The 18,411-nt window shown below is 41.2% G+C and overlaps 1 protein-coding gene across 1 annotated transcript in view; it reads right to left on the reverse strand.

Annotated features, from left to right (window-relative positions):
* LOC139576292 (protein kinase C-binding protein NELL1-like) overlaps window positions 1-18,411 on the reverse strand; it is a 528,592-nt gene that overhangs the window by 73,636 nt on the left and 436,545 nt on the right. The window lies entirely within an intron of this gene.

Below are 18,411 nucleotides of genomic sequence, written 5' to 3' on the forward strand. Positions count from 1 at the left end.
GTAGTTAGTAGTTACTGTATTTCTGCTATTCCTTCTTTTGCAACATGAAAATCACTATCAGTTAGCATGTGGAACATTCAAGGCATAAACTCAACCTTTGGACTGGAGTTTAAAAAACAATTTAACGATGTTGAATTAATCATTCTGCAGGAGACATGGTGTAAGGCAGACATTGTCACTCACTGTTCCACAGGCTACAGAGAGGTAATTGTGCCGTTACAGAAACACAGCTCTGTCAATAGAAGCAGAGACTCTGGAGTGTTGATCATTTGGTACAAATCCGAACTATAAAATCGAATTGATCCCCTCAAAATTGGTAAATATCACATTTGGTTAAAACTTAGAAATGAACTTGTAATTGTAATATGTGTTCCATTGCGCAATATATATCCCCCCTCAGAATCCCCATATTACTCAGAGGAGATATTCCCCACCCTTGTGGAAGAGACATGCCATTTCCAGGCCCAGGGAAATATGCTCATCTGTCATGACACAAATGCGCGCACAGGAACACTATCTGTCCTAACGACCACACGAGGGAACAGCTTTATTACAGGCCATACTGTTTCTAACTGTCTTAATCTTCCCCATAGAAACAACAGTGAAAGCACCATCAACAAAAACGGAAGGGATCTGTTGCAGCTCTGTCGAAGCAGTAAAAAAGAACAATACATTCAGGCTAACGGCAAAAGAAGCACAACTGCAATTGATAAAACTTTTTTTTTTAAAGACCACAGATGACAACTGGTTTGATGCAGATTGTAAAATTATGAGGAAAAAACTTAGAACACTATCAAACCAAAAGCACAGAGACCCAAATAATGGTGAATTACGCCTTAATTACTGTTAAGCTTTAACTCTATAAACGTACAGTCAGAAACAAAAAAGCACAGTACAACAGCAAGCAGCTGACACTAATTGAGAAGACCATAAACACAAACAACTTCTGGTCAAATTTGAAAAATAATTAAATAATCGAAACTAGAGGAATTAGCGATACAAAATGGTGACATATGAACAGCCCACATTAAAACACTCTACAACACCGTTCAAACTGATGCAAACGCAGAACAATGCCAAATTCATGAGAGGTTGAATGGTTTACAAAAAGCTATAAAGGACAATCAAAATCCATTGGACTCCCCAATTACGGACCTGATGGCATCCTAAATGAGATGCTCAAATTCATTAGTGCAAAATTTCAATTGGCTATATTAAAACGGTTTAATTTGATCCTGAGTGTAGGTTATTTCCCTGATATCTGGAATCAAGTACTCATAACCCCAAACTTTAAGAACAGAGACAAATTTTACTCTAACAATTACAGAGGCATTTGTGTGAACAGTAACCTGGGAAAGGTTTTCTGTAGTATTATAAATGTAAGAGTTCTAAACGTCCTTAATCTTGGGTAAAAACCAAATTGGATTTATACCAAAACATCCCACGACTGATTATATTTACACCCTACACACCCTGATAGATAAACAAATCCACCAAAATGTACGCTTGCTTTATCGACTTCCAAAAACCATTTGATTTTATTTGGCATACAGGACTGTTCTACAAAGTTATTGAAAGTGGTGTAGGTGGTAAAACATATGACAATTAAATCAATATACTCTTCAATATTTACATCAATGAATTGGCCACTTTTCTAGAAAAATCCTCAGCCCCTGGTGTTAGTCTCCACAATTCAGAGGTTAAATGCCTGTTCTTCGCAGATGACCTGTGCCTGCTGTCACCCACAGCACATGGCCTACAGCAGTTCCTGGACCTGGTAGAGCAGTACTGCCAGACCTGGGTACTGGCAGTAAATCCCCAAAAGACAAAAATAATGATTTTCCAGAGAAGGTCCAGACCAAAGTTCTCAATTGCTACAAAATACATAGAGTACTGCACACACTACAATTACTTAGGTTTAAAAATAAGCTCAACTGGACACCTTAATGAGGCAGTGAATGAACTGAGAAAGAAAGCATGTAGGGCATTCTACGCCATTAAAAAACTAATTGAAATGATAATACCTATTCAAATTTGGCTAAAACTAATTGAATATGTCATTGAACCAATTGCAACTTATGGTAGGGAGATGTGGGGTACACTTGCAAAACAAGATGTCACACAATGGGGCAAACACCCAATTGAAACCCTGCATGCGGAATTCTATAAGATTATGCTACAGGAGACCTACAAACAATGCATGCAGGGCAGAATTAGGCCAATATCCACTTATAATAAAAACTCAATAAAGAGCAATTAAGTTTTGGAGACACCTCAAATACAGTGACCCCCTCTCATATCATTACCAAGCCCTGCAATGCCAAGAGCTGAGCAAAGAAAAGAGTCCCCTCATCCAGCTGGTCCTGGGGCTGAGTTCACAAACCTGTTCTACTAACACACTGAAGCCTCAGGACCAGAACATCCAATCAATCAGAGCTAGATTGTCACGACTTCCACCGAAGGTGGCTCCTCTCCCCATTCGAGCGGCGCTCGGCGCTCGTCGTCACCGGTCTACTAGCTGCCACCGATCCCTTTTTTCTTTTCTGTTGGTTTTGTATTGATTGTTTTCACCTGTTGCTTATTTTGGTTCATCAATGGTCTCTTTAAACTTCCAGTGCCCGCCTGCTTTTGTGTGGGCTTAATCCTATTGTCAGTGGTGGAGTTGTTTTTTTCCTGCATAATTTGTTGTATGTTATTTCCGCGTTTTTGGAGACATACCTGATTTATGGTCATTGCCTGATTGTTGGCTAGACCAAGCGAAATAAACGCATCCATTGGAAGTATTGCTCTCTGCGCCTGACTCTACACCCACCACTCCTAGAACTCCGTGACATAGATAGAAAAAGGGCATGGTAGAGGAAGGGAAGGCTGGGTTCTGTAAGCACTTAGTGACACCATTGTGCCCAAAAGGTTAGTGGAGAAAAGTTTGACAGTGTGCAGGTCTCAATTTCTTTCAGAAAGTAATTAATGACAGGATTTGAAGGATGAGTCTAAATGGGAAAAAAACTCTTCATAGTGTTGTGTGTGTACACATTTTACTGCACACTACACAAACACGACAGGCCCCCTCACACAGGCCCCCTCACCATCCATTTGCTCACATAATGATCACCCCGGTTCCGGCATAAAAGCATTCTCAATATGCAAACTGATACATCAGTGCAATAAACAACCATGCAGCACTGTGCCAAAACCCATTAGTGCTGTTCATTTGACTGGATCCCCTTACAAAGAAGTTATATCAGGCCCCTCATTAAGAGCCTGATTGTACTAATACACCTCGCACTTAAGAATGAATTACACTTACATTGACTCAGTGTATCTACTTGTCTAATTATCATTTTACTGCAATCAGCATAAAGAGGGTGTAAGGGAGAGATTCCCTCCACCACAGCAGCTCCAGTGACCTCCAGCTCAACCCCCCCCCCCCCCCCCCCCCACTGCCTACCTGAGACTGTTGCTGATTCACTACTTTTGGAGACACGCTTATATAAACAGCTTTGCTATTTGACTTTCGATTAGAGTCCTAGATTGCTTTCCAGCACCGGGTGGTGTAGGAACCGACTGGATCATCACGGCTCCTTGATAACTGGCCCGTTCATGCTTGTTGAGCGACCAATGGAAATTCCTGTAATTCCGAGTTCTTCCAAATCCACCAAACAAATAACAGCATTATGATTCCACCCTAGGAAATGGAATTGACTTAATTAGTGCTGGGATGACTGTTGCACATCCCTTTAATGTGCTGTATTAAGAGATTGTCAGCCCTCTTCCTTATGATCCTTATCTCTAATTGGAAGCATAAATTAGGGGGACAGACGGAGAGAGGATAGTCAAGCCCGACCGACTCGCTCTGTTCAAACACAAATGAATGTCGGAGGAGAGCAGGGAGAGCACGGTCACATTTTATAGAGTGGTCCTGGATACATTATCCTAAATACATTCATCAGTAGTAATGGAGGCGCGTCAGCAGTCATTTACATCAGTGGTATAAAGTACTTAAGTAAAAATACTACTTAACTCGTTTTTTGGGGTATCTGTACTTTACTATTTATATTTTTGACAACTTTTACTTCACTACATTCCTATAGAAAATATTGTACTCCATACATTTTCCCTGACAACCAAAAGTAATTGTTACATTTTCGATGCTTAGCAGGACCAGAAAATTGTGAAATTCACACACTTATCAAGAGAACACATGGTCATCCCTACTGCCTATGATCTGGCGGACTCACTAAAAACAAATTAATCTTTTGTAAATAATGTCTTGGTGTTGGAGTGTGCTCCTGGCTATCCATAAAAACAAAAAAAAATTGTGCCGTTTGCTTTTAAATAATTGATCATTTTACTTCTACATTTGATACTTAAGTATATTTTAGCAATTACATTTGATACTTAAGTATATGTAAAACCAAATAATTTTACCCAAGTAGTATTTTATTGGGTGACTTTCACTTTGACTTTGAGTAACTTTCTATTAAAAAGGTATCTATACTTTTACTCAAGTATGAAAATTGGGTACTTTTTCCACCACTGATTTAGATAATGGACGGTAAGTACTCTTTACTCTTTACTCTTAGCCTACATGCTGTGGTGGTTGACACCTCAGTAGTGGCGGTGGCAGGAGGAGACACTCCACTAACAAATTCTGCAAAGGGTCTGAATACCTACAGCACCAGTCAAAAGTTTGGACACACCTACTCATTCAAGGGTTTTTATTTAATTTACTATTTTCTACATTGTAGAATAATAGTGAAGACATCAACACTATGAAATAACACATATGGAATCATGTAGTAACAAAAAAGTGTTAAACAATATATTTTATATTTGAGATTCTTCAAATAGCCAGCCTTTGCCTTGATGCCTTGGCATTCTCTCAAACAGCTTCACCTGGAATGCTTTTCCAACAGTCTTGTAGGAGTTCCCACATATGCTGAGCACTTGTTGGCTGCTTTTCCTTCACTCTGCGGTCCAACTCATCCCAAACCATCTCAATTGGGTTGAGGTCGTGTGATTGTGGAGGCCAGGTCATCTGATACAGCACTCCATCACTCTCCTTCTTGGTCAAATTGCACTAACACAGCCTGGTGGTGCACTGTATTACCAAAAGGGGTTCTATCAGTTGCTTCATACAGTCAGTGCCGAGTGAAAGTCTATACATCCCTTGCACAGTTTCCCCATTTTTCTGCCTTAAAATATTATCTAAAAAGGGAAAACCTACTCCACATGTTCAAAGTGAAAGAAACATTATAGAACATTTTACATTTACATTTTTGTAATTTACCAGATGCTCTTATCCAGTGCGAATTACAGGAGTAATTCGGGTTAAGTGGCACATTGACAGCTTTTTCACCTAGTCGGCTCGGGGATTAAAACCAGCAACCTTTCAAACCAGCAACCCAACGCTCTTAACCGCTAGGCTACCTGCCGCCCAGAACAACAAAAACTCCCCAGTGCTTGGAAGGCAGCCACAGTGCATTGTTTATTTAAAACGGGGAGATCAATCTGATCCTTGTGGTTATAGGCCAATATCCTTGTGGTTATAGGCCAATTTCTATCTTGCCCTGTTTCTCAAAAGTGTTGTAAAAACTTGTCAATCAACTGACTGACTTTCTTGAAGTCTCTCTGGTATGCAATCTGGTTTCTGCTCAGGTTATGGATGTGTCACTGCAACCTTAAAGGTACTAAGTTCCAGTGAAGCATAATGACATTCTAGACAATTCTGTGCTTCAAACTTTGTGTCAACAGTTTGGGGAAGGCCCTTTCCTTTTTCAGCATGACAATGCCCCCGTGCAACAATGTTTGTTCTGAATTGTCTTATATCTGAGAGGTATAGAGAGAGATGACACAAAAGTGGTAGGCCTGATCACTGACAACAATGAGACAGCCTATAGGGAGGAGGCCAGAGACCTGGCAGTGTGGTGCCAGGACAACAACCTTTCCCTCAATGTGAGCAAGACAAAGGAGCTGATCGTGGACTACCAAAAAAAGTAGGAACGAACAGGCCCCCATTAATATTGATGGGGCTTTAGTGGAGGGGGTCGATAGTTTCAAGATCCTTGGTGTCCACATCACCAACGAACGATCATGGTCCAAACACACCAAGACACTTGCGAAGAGGGCACGACTACACCTTTCCCCCTCAGGAGACTGAAAAGATTTGTCATGGGTCCCGAGGTCCTCAAAAAGTTCTACAGCTACACCATCGAGAGTATCCTAACTGGTTGCATCATCGCCTGGTATGGCAGCTGCTCGGCATCATGCTTACGGCCCAGTATATCACTGGGGCCAAGCTTCCTGCCATCCAGAACCAATATACTAGGCAGAAGAAGCCCGAAAAAATTGTCAAAGACTCCAGTCACTCAAGTCATAGACTATTCTCTCTGCTACCGCAAGGCAAGTGGAACCGGAGCACCAAGTCTAGAACCAAAAGGCTCCTTAACATCTTCTAGCCCCAAGCCATAAGAATGCTGAACAATTAACTAAATGGCCAACCGGAGTATTTACATTGACCCCCCCTTTGTTTTTACGCTGCTGTTACTCGCTGTTTATTATCTATGCATAGTCACTTTACCCCTACCTACAAATTACCTCGATTAACCTGTACCTCCGCACATTGACTCGGTACCGGTACCCCCTGTATATAGCCTCATTGTCGTTATTGTTATTTTGTGTTACTTTTTATATTATTTTCCACTTTAGTTTATTTAGTAAATATATTCTTAATTCTATGTCTTGAACTGCATTATTGGTTAAGGGCTTGTAAGTAAGAATTTCACGGTAAGGTATACACCTGAAACATTGATGTAATTAACCCTTTTTATTCATTTTTTTAACCGGGGGAGCTTCAAATTAGTCTTGTGAGGCCTGTGGGCGTCTTAGAGCAAAAAACAACTGACATGTATGTTTTCGTGAGAGTGTAATCTTTCCATTGAGGGGCCATAATAGGCCAAACCGTTAACTTCTTATGTCTGGGGGCAGTATTGAGTAGCTTGGATGAATAAGGTGCCCAGAGTAAACTGCCTGCTACTCAGTCCCAGAAGCTAAGATATGCATATTATTAGTAGATTTGGATAGAAAACACTCTGAAGTGTCTAAAACTGTTTGAATGATGTCTGTGAATATAATAGAACTCATATGTCAGGCAAAAACCTGAGAAAAAACCCAACCAGGAAGTGGGAAATCTGAGGTTTATAGGGTTGCCTATCCAATATACAGTGTCTTTGGGGTCATATTGCACTTCCTATGGCTTCCACTAGATGTCAACAGTCTTTAGAACCTTGTTTGATGCCTCTACTGTGAAGAATGAGGGAAGGAGAGCTCTTTGAGTCAGGTGTCTGGCATGAGCTGACCACGCGCGCTCCCGTGAGAGCGACCTGCGTTCCATCGCATTTCTGAAGACAAAGGAATTCTCCGGTTGAAACATTATTGAAGATTTATGTTAAAAACATCCTAAAGATTGATTCTATACATCGTTTGACATGTTCCAACTGTATTGGAACTTTTGATTTTTCGTCGGACCTGCGTGACATCAATTTGGATTTTGGAACTAAACGTGCAAACAAAAAGGAGGTGTTTGGACATAAATTATGGACATTATCGAACAAAACAATTTTTTTTTGTGGAACTGGGATTCCTGGGAGTTTTATTTTATTTATTTATTTATTTTATTTAACCTTTATTTAACCAGGTAGGCAAATTGAGAACACGTTCTCATTTACAATTGCGACCTGGCCAAGATAAAGCAAAGCAGTTCGACACATACAACAACACATAGTTACACATGGAGTAAAACAACATATAGTCAATAATACAGTGGAAAAAAAAAAAAAAATAAAAAATAAAAAAAATAAAACAAAATAAATAAGTCTATATACAATGTGAGCAAGTGAGGTGAGATAAGGGACGTGAAGGCAAACAAATATATGTATAAATAAATAAAAATATAAAAGGCCATGGAGGCGAAGTGAGTACAACACAGCACGTAAAATAAAAACTAAAAAAACAATGGAATGGTTGGTTTGCAGTGGAAGAAAGTGCAAAGTAGAGACAGAAATAAAGGGGTGCAAAGGAGCAAAATAAATTAATAAATAAATACAGTAGGTAAAGAGGTAGTTGTTTGGGCTAAATTGTAGATGGGTTATATACAGGTGCAGTAATCTATGAGCTGCTCTGACAGCTGGTGCTTAAAGCTAGTGAGGGAGATAGGTGTTTCCAGTTTCAGAGATTTTTGTAGTTCGTTCCAGTCATTGGCAGCAGAGAACTGGAAGGAGAGGCGTCCAAAGGAAGAATTGGTTTTGGGGGTGACTAGAGAGATATACCTGCTGGAGCGCGTGCTACAGGTAGGTGCTGCTATGGTGACCAGCGAGCTGAGATAAGGGGGGACTTTACCTAGCAGGGTCTTGTAGATGACCTGGAACCAGTGGGTTTGGCGACGAGTATGAAGCGAGGGCCAGCCAACGAGAGTGTACAGGTCGCAGTGGTGGGTAGTATATGGGGCTTTGGTGACAAAACGGATGGCACTGTGATAGACTGCATCCAATTTATTGAGTAGGGTTTTGGAGGCTATTTTGTAAATGACATCACCGAAGTCGAGGATTGGTAGGATGGTCAGTTTTACAAGGGTATGTTTGGCAGCATGAGTAAAGGATGCTTTGTTGCGGAATAGGAAGCCAATTCTAGATTTGACTTTGGATTGGAGATGTTTGATGTGAGTCTGGAAGGAGAGTTTACAGTCTAACCAGACACCTAGGTATTTGTAGGTGTCCACATATTCTAAGTCAGAGCCGTCCAAAGTAGTGATGTTGGACAGGCGGGCAGGAGCAGGCAGCGATCGGTTGAAGAGCATGCATTTGGTTTTACTTGTATTTAAGAGCAGTTGGAGGCCACGGAAGGAGAGTTGTATGGCATTGAAGCTCGCCTGGAGGGTTGTTAACACAGTGTCAAAAGAAGGGCCAGAAGTATACAGAATAGTGTCGTCTGCGTAGAGGTGGATCAGAGAATCACCAGCAGCAAGAGCGACATCATTGATGTAAACAGAGAAGAGAGTCGGTCCAAGAATTGAACCCTGTGGCACCCCCATAGAGACTGCCAGAGGCCCGGACAACAGACCCTCCGATTTGACACACTGAACTCGATCAGAGAAGTAGTTGGTGAACCAGGCGAGGCAATCATTAGAGAAACCAAGGCTGTCGAGTCTGCCAATGAGGATGTGGTGATTGACAGAGTCAAAGGCCTTGGCCAGGTCAATGAATACGGCTGCACAGTATTGTTTCCTATCGATGGCGGTTACGATATCGTTTATGACCTTGAGCGTGGCTGAGGTGCACCCATGACCAGCTCTGAAACCAGATTGCATTGCGGAGAAGGTGTGGTGGGATTCGAAATGGTTGGTAATCTGTTTGTTGACTTGGCTTTCGAAGACCTTAGAAAGGCAGGGTAGGATAGATATAGGTCTGTAGCAGTTAGGGTCAAGGGTGTCCCCCCCTTTGAAGAGGGGGATAACCGCAGCTGCTTTCCAATCTTTGGGGATCTCAGACGACACGAAAGAGAGGTTGAAGAGGCTAGTAATAGGGGTGGCAACAATTTCAGCAGATAGTTTTAGAAAGAAAGGGTCCAGATTATCTAGCCCGGCTGATTTGTAAGGGTCCAGATTTTGCAGCTCATTTAGAACATCAGCTGACTGTATTTGGGAGAAAGAGAAATGGGGAAGGCTTGGGCGAGTAGCAGAGGGGAGGGCAGTGCTGTTGTCCGGGGTGGGGGTAGCCAGGTGGAAAGCATGGCCAGCCGTAGAAAAATGCTTATTGAAATTCTCAATTATAGTGGATTTGTCGGTGGTGACAGTGTTTCCTATCTTCAGAGCGGTTGGAAGCTGGGAGGAGGTGTTCTTATTCTCCATGGACTTTACGGTGTCCCAGAACTTTTTTGAATTTGTGTTGCAGGAAGCAAATTTCTGCTTGAAATAGCTAGCCTTGGCTGTTCTAACTGCCTGTGTATATTGGTTTCTGGCTTCCCTGAAAAGTTGCATATCACGGGGGCTGTTCGATGCTAATGCAGAACGCCATAGGATGTTTTTCTGTTGGTTAAGGGCAGTCAGGTCAGGAGAGAACCAAGGGCTATATCTGTTCCTGGTTCTAAATTTCTTGAATGGGGCATGCTTATTCAAGATGGTGAGGAAGGCATTTTTAAAAAATGACCAGGCATCCTCTACTGACGGGATGAGATCAATATCCTTCCAGGATACCCCGGCCAGGTCGATTAGAAAGGCCTGCTCGCTGAAGTGTTTCAGGGAGCGTTTGACAGTGATGAGTGGAGGTCGTTTGACCGCTGACCCATTACGGATGCAGGCAATGAGGCAGTGATCGCTGAGATCTTGGTTGAAAACAGCAGAGGTGTATTTGGAGGGCAAGTTTGTTAGGATGATATCTATGAGGGTACCCGTGTTTACGGAATTGGGGTGGTACCTGGTAGGTTCATTTATAATTTGTGTGAGATTGAGGGCATCAAGCTTAGATTGTAGGGTGGCTGGGGTGTTGAGCATGTTCAAATTTAGGTCGCCTAGCAGCACGAGCTCTGAAGATAGATGGGGGGCAATCAGTTCACATATAGTGTCCAGAGCACAGCTGGGGGCAGAGGGTGGTCTATAGCAGGCGGCAACGGTGAGAGACTTGTTTTTAGAGAGGTGGATTTTTAAAAGTAGAAGTTCAAATTGTTTGGGAACAGACCTGGATAGTATTACAGAACTCTGCAGGCAGTCTTTGCAGTAGATTGCAACACCGCCCCCTTTGGCCGTTCTATCTTGTCTGAAAATCTTGTAATTGGGGATGAAAATGTCTGAATTTTTGGTGGTCTTTCTAAGCCAGGATTCAGACACGGCTAAAACATCCGGGTTGGCAGAGTGTGCTAAAGCAGTGAACAAAACAAACTTAGGGAGGAGGCTTCTAATGTTAACATGCATGAAGCCAAGGCTATTACGGTTACAGAAGTCATCAAAAGAGAGCGCCTGGGGAATAGGAGTGGAGCCAGGTACTGCAGGGCCTGGCTCTTAATTATGAGTGCATTCTGATGAAGGTCATCAAAGGTAAGTTAATATTTATAATACTATTTCTGACTTCTGTTGACTCCACAACATGGCGGATATCTGTATGGCTTGTTTGGGCTCTGAGCGCTGTACTCAGATTATAGCATGGTGTCCTTTTTCGGTAAAGTTTTTTTTAAATCTGACACAGCGGTTGCATTAAGGAGAAGTTTATCTAAAGTTCCATGTATAATACTTGTATCTTTTATCAATGTTTATTATAAGTATTTCTGTAAATTGATGTGGCTCTCTGCAAAATCACCAGATGTTTTGGAGGCAAAACATTACTGAACATAACGCGCCAATGTAAACTAAGATTTTTGGATATAAATATGAACTTTATCAGACAGAACATACATGTATTGTGTAACATGAAGTCCTTTGAGTGTCATCTGATGAAGAATATCAAAGGTTAGTGATTCATTTTATCTCTATTTCTGCTTTTTGTGACTCCTCTCTTTGGCTGGAAAAATGGCTGTGTTTTTCTGTGACTAGGTACTGACCTAACATAATCGTTTGGTGTGCTTTCGTCATAAAGCCTTTTTGAAATTGGACACTGTGGTGGGATTAACAACAAGTTTATCTTTAAAATGGTGTAAAATACTTGTATGTTTGAGGAATTTTAATTATGAGATTTCTGTTGTCTGAATTTGGTGTCCTGCACTTTCACTGGCTGTTGTCAAGTCGATAATCCACAAGAAGATAAACCAGCCTTTAGTCTTGAATTTTTCATTGTTAATTACATGGCCTCACATGTGAATCCTGAAAGAGATGGGTGGGGCTAAGGCTTAAGAGGGTGTGAACGATGCTGAATGCATGTAGACAAGGAACAACTCTCGAGTAGGTTTACTAACAAATTCAATGGCAATTTTCTCAAAAGTGAGGTTACAAGTCTATCAACCTTCAAAGCAGAATTACATTCCCATTGTTCCTAGGGGTAGGGGTGATACACAGAAGATAGCCTTATTTGGTAAAAGACCAAGTCCAAGAGAAATGACAGTCCATCATTACTTTAAGGCATGAAGGTTAGTCAATCCACAAAATTTCAAGAACTTTGAAAGTTTCTTCAAGTGCAGTCGCAAAAACCATTAAGCACGATGATGAAACTGGAGCTCATGAGGGCTGCCACAGGAAAGGAAGACCCAGAGTTACCTCTTCTGTCCATGGTACTCAATCATCAAGTTTGCGGACAACACTACAGTGGTAGGCTTGATTACCAACAACGACGAGACGGCCTACAGGGAGGAGGTGAGGGCCCTCGGAGTGTGGTGTCAGGAAAATAACCTCACACTCAACGTCAACAAAACAAAGGAGATGATTGTGGACTTCAGGAAACAGGAAGGCCATAAAGATCATCAAGGACAACAACCACCCAAGCCACTGCCTGTTCACCCCGCTATCATCCAGAAGGCAAGGTCAGTACAGGTGCATCAAAGCAGGGACCGAGAGACTGAAAAACAGTTTCTATCTCAAGGCAATCAGACTGTTAAACAGCCACCACTAACATTGAGTGGCTGCTGCCAACATACTGACTCAACTCCAGCTCACTTTAATAATGGAAATTGATGGGAATTGATCAAAAATGTATCACTAGCCACTTTAAACAATGCCACTTAATATAATGGTTACATACCCTACATTACTCATCTCATATGTATATACTGTACTCTATATCATCTACTGCATCTTGCCTATGCCGTTCTGTACCATCACTTATTCATATATCTTTATGTACATATTTTTTATCCCTTTACACTTGTGTGTATAAGGTAGTAGTTGTGGAATTGTTAGGTTAGATTACTCCTTGGTTATTACTGCATTGTCAGAACTAGAAGCACAAGCATTTCGCTACACTCGCATTAACATCTGCTAACCATGTGTATGTGACAAATAAAATTTGATTTGATTTGAGATACAGAGTTGTACTCTTGCAGTTGGTACCGTAAAATAGCCAATAGTGTATCACATAGTCCACAGGTACAAAAGTGTACCTTTTAAAGCATACCTTTTGAAAAGTATGTGAATAGTATCTAATAGATTCCAGAGAGCCAGATTGTGTCTTCGTCCCAAATGGCAACCTATTCCCTATATAGTGCATTTCTTTTGACCGAGACTTTAACGCAAATAAAGCGCCATTTGGGATGCAAACAGTGTTTGAATGATGCAAAAGTGTGATTTTATACATGGTTCAGACGAGACGAGAAAAACAAAATCTCATTCTGTATATAATATAATTACTTTTCTGTGAATATGATTTGATTGCGTCGTGGGAAAACGGTATTCAAAGACATTAATTGCCACTTCATATCTAATCAAATTCGGATTCAATCATAATAGTTCATGCATTCATTTGATGAAAAACACGTATAACTTAATTAGGAATGAAAATGCCGATGTCAAAGGCATTTATTCATTCTACATCCGTGAGATTCTATGTTTGCAGATAATGATTGCTCATCTAAGGCCATTAAAACAATTAGTGAGACAAAATGAAGGCCCAAATTCACTACGCATCTGCAGTGGTACAAATCTACCTCTGTTTCTTTCAGGAGGGAACACAACATAAAGAGAAGATAATAAAGCAAAGTTAAGTTTTAATATAGATACGATTTTAAGGTCAAGCGTAAATTAAGAGGATTTTATAATTATATACCTTTGCAGTTGGTCTTTTATTGTCCTCTGAAAATAACATATGCAAACTTGGCATAAGTGAAAATATGAATTTCCTTTGCACCTATACATTTATTCTATTTCCACAGCGAATCGGAAATACACTCCATGATGATTGGTCTAGTGATGTCTAAAGTTCATTATACTTCCTGAGATGCCTTCCAGTGTGTTGCTAATATCCCAAATAACCATTTCTCACAAGACAAGCCGAGCCCAGCTGTACTGGACTTGCCCATGATGTATTATTGTAGTGGTTCAGTTAGCAATCTTGATATACAATTTTGCCAATTCAGTTAACTGTTATTGGCCAATCTTGGCTATAGAGGTGCAAACATGGCTGCTATGGAGTAATGTGATGCCATTTATGCGTTTTAGCTTAAACCGTTATGGCCCAACTCTATAATTCAGACAAAAACACTTGAGGGGCTCAGCAGTCAGAGACCAACACCTTGGCTACACTGGCCGTGCTCGTGCGTCCGCAAGCGTCATCGCATGCATATTGAAGTTGTCTATCCCCACCAGATGCACTCACACTAAAAACAAATGAATATGTTGATTTAACATACCACTGTGGTACAACCAGTTACAATAGGATTGGAGGTTTGCTGAACAACATTTTCACACAAAAACATTTTGTTGTGAGTTTGCTCAACAAAATGTTTGTTGAGCAAACTCACCATCCTATTGCAGCTGGTTGTCTGACAATTGTACGTTAAATCAACCCCCCCTTTTTTACAGTGCATGATAAGTTATAATGCAAAACATCAGCTGTGAACCAACTGAATTAATTTGGGGTCAAACACGCATGAAAAATGTATGGACATTTAGCGAGCTGGCTGCTGCTAACTAGTTCGTCCTGGGTAATAAACATTGGGTTGTTATTTTACCTTAAATGCATGTGGTATTTGTATTTATTATGGATCCCCATTAGCTGCTACCAAGGCAGCGGCTACTATTCCAGTGTCCAGCAAAACTAAGGCAGTTACATACAATTAAAAAAACATTTCACAACACATTAAGTGTGTGTCCTCAAGCCACTACTCTACTACCACATATCTACAATACAAAATCCAAGTGTACATGAGTGAATAGTGCATACGTTATCATGTATACGTGTCTGTGGCTGTGTGTCTCTTACGTTCACGCTGTTCCATGAGGTGTATTGTTTTCATATTTTACTGCTTGCATGAGTTAGTTGATGTGGAACAAAATTCCATGTAGTCATGGCGCTATCTAGTACTGTGTACCTCCCATAGTCTGCTCTGGACTTGGGGAATGTGAAGAGACCTCTGGTGGCATGTCTGAGGGATATGCATGAGTGTCTGAGCTGTGTGCTAGTAGTTTAATAAGACAGCTCGGTGCTTTCAACGTGTAAATACCTCTCACAAATACAAGTAGTGATGAAGTCAATCTCTCCTCTACTTTGAGCCAGGAGAGATTGAGATGCATATTGTTAATGTTAGCTATCTGCGTACATTTAATGGCCAGCCGTGCTGCCCTGTTCTGAGCTACTTGTAATTTTCCTAAATCCCTCTATGGGGCACCAGACCACACGATTGGACAGTAGTCCAGGTGTGAAAAAACTAGGGCCTGTCGGACCTGCCTTGTTGATAGCATTGTTAAGAAGGCAGAGCAGTGCTTTATTATGGACAGATCTCTCCCCATTTTAGCTACGGTTGTATCAATATGTTTTGACCATGACAGATTACAATCCAGGGTTAGTCAAAGCAGTTTAGTCTTTTGAACTTGCTCAATTTCCACATTATTCATTACAATAAATAGTTGAGGTTTAGGGTTTAGTGAATGATAGGATAAACTTATTTCTTGCCACCCATTCTGAAACGGAGTGCAGCCCTTTGTTGTGTTGCAGTGATTTCACTTGCTATTGTAGCTGAAGTGTATAGTGTTGAGTCATCAGCATACATAGACACAGGATTTACTCAGAACCATTGGCAGGTCATTAGTAAAGATTTGAAGAAGTAAGAGGTCTAGACAGCTGCCCTGTTCATTGCCTAACTCTACCTGGATTATGTTGGAGAGGCTTCCATTAAAGAACACCCTCTGTGTTATGTTAGACAAGTAACTCTCAATCCAAAATATAGCAAGGGATGTAAAGCCATAACACATGTTTTTCGAGCAACAGATTATGATCGATAATGTCAAAAGCTGCACTGAAGTGTAAGTGTGTAAGTGCCGTACATGTTAAATGCTTTTCTCTATAAGTGTGCTGAAAATTTGGAGTTCATTTACTGTGAAATAGAAGTGTACAGTGCCTTGCAAAAGTATTCATCCCCCTTGGTGTTTTTTCTATTTTGTTGCATTACAACCTGTCATTTAAATGGATTTTTATTTTAATTTCATATAATGGACATACACAAAATAGTCCAAATTGGTGAAGTGAAATGAAAAAAAATGATTGTTTCAAAAAATTCAATTAAAAAAAAAACTGAAAGGTGGTGTGTGCATATGTATTCACCCCTTTGCTATGAAGCCCCCAAATAAGATCTGGTGCAACCAATTACCTTCAGAAGTCACATAATTAGTTAAATAAAGTCCACCTGTGTGAAATCTAAGTGTCACATGATCTCAGTATATATACACCTGTTCTGAAAGGCCCCAGATCTGCAACACCACCAAGCAAGCGGCACCATGATGACCAAGGAGCTCTCCAAAGAGGTCAGAGACAAAGTTGTGGAGAAGTACAGATCAGGGTTGAGTTATAAAAAAATATCAGAAACTTTGAACATCCCACGGAGAACCATTTAAAACCATTAATAAAACATTTAAAGAATATGGCACCACAACAAACCTACCAAGAGAGGGCCGCCAACCGAAAACTCACAGACCAGGCAAGGAGGGCATTAATCAGAGAGGCAACAAGAGACCAAAGATAATCCTGAAGGAGCTGCAAAGCTCTGCAGCAGAGACTGGAGTATCTGTCCATAGGACCACTTTAAGGCGTACACTCCACAGAGCTGGGCTTTATGGAGACCATTGACCAGAAAAATGCCATTGCTTCAAGAAAAAAATAAGCAAACACGTTTGATGTTCGCCAAAAGGCATGTGGCAGACTCCCCAAACATATGGAAGATACTCTGGTCAGATGAGACAAACATTTAGCTTTTTGGCCATCAAGGAACATGTATGTCTGACGCAAACCCAACACCTCTCATCACCCCGAGAACCCTATCCCCACAGTGAAGCATGGTGGTGGCAGCATCATGGTTTTCATCGGCAGGGACTGGGAAACTGGTCAGAATTCAAGGAATGATGGATGGCGCTAAATACAGGGACATTCTTGAGGGAAACCTGTTTCAGTCTTCCAGAGATTTGAGACCGGGACGGAAGTTCACCTTTCAGCAGGACAATGACCCTAGGCATACTGCTAAAGCAACACTTAAGTGGTTTAAGGGGAAACATTTAAATGTCTTGGAATGGCCTAGTCAATGCCCAGACCTCAATCCAATTGAAAATCTGTGGTATGACTTAAAGATTGCTGTACACCAGCGGAACCCATCCAACTTGAAGGAGCTGGAGCAGTTTTGCCTTGAAGAATGGGCAAAACTCCCAGTGGCTAGATGTGCCAAGCTTATAGAGACATACCCCAAGAGACTTGCAGCTGTAATTGCTGCAAAAGGTGGCTCTACAAAGTATTGCCTTTGGGGGGTGAATAGTTATGCACCCTCAAGTTTTCTGTTTTCTTGTCTTATTTCTTGTTTGTTTGACAAGAAAAAATATTTTGCATCATCAAAGTGGTAAGCATGTTGTGTAAATCAAATGATACAAACCCCCTAAAATCTGTTTGGAAAATAGGAAAAAACGCCAAGGAGGGTGAATATTTTCACAAGCCACGTACAGTGGGGAGAACAAGTATTTGATACACTGCCGATTTTGCAGGTTTTCCTACTTACAAAGCATGTAGAGGTCTGTAATTATTATCATAGGTACACTTCAACTATGAGAGACGGAATCTAAAACAAAAATCCAGAAAATCACATTGTATGATTTTTAAGTAATTAATTTGCATTTTATTGCATGACATAAGTATTTGATACATCAGAAAAGCAGAACTTAATATTTGGTACAGAAACCTTTGTTTGCAATTACAGAGATCATACGTTTCCTGTAGTTCTTGACTAGGTTTGCACACACTGCAGCAGGGATTTTGGCCCACTCCTTCCTACAGATCTTCTCCAGATCCTTCAGGTTTCGGGGCTGTCGCTGGGCAATACGGACTTTCAGCTCCCTCCAAAGATTTTCTATTGGGTTCAGGTCTGGAGACTGGCTAGGCCACTCCAGGACCTTGAGATGCTTCTTACGGAGCCACTCCTTAGTTGCCATGGCTGTGTGCTTCGTGTCGTTGTCATGCTGGAAGACCCAGCCACGACCCATCTTCAATGCTCTTACTGAGGGAAGGAGGTTGTTGGCCAAGATCTCGCGATACATGGCCCCATCCATCCTCCCCTCAATACGGTGCAGTCGTCCTGTCCCCTTTGCAGAAAAGCATCCCCAAAGAATGATGTTTCCACCTCCATGCTTCACGGTTGGGATGGTGTTCTTGGGGTTGTACTCATACTTCTTCTTCCTCCAAACACGGCGAGTGGAGTTAGACCAAAAAGCTCTATTTTTGTCTCATCAGACCACATGACCTTCTCCCA

This window comes from Salvelinus alpinus, chromosome 5 (assembly GCF_045679555.1).
Source record: "Salvelinus alpinus chromosome 5, SLU_Salpinus.1, whole genome shotgun sequence".
NCBI classification, from domain to species: domain Eukaryota; kingdom Metazoa; phylum Chordata; class Actinopteri; order Salmoniformes; family Salmonidae; genus Salvelinus; species Salvelinus alpinus.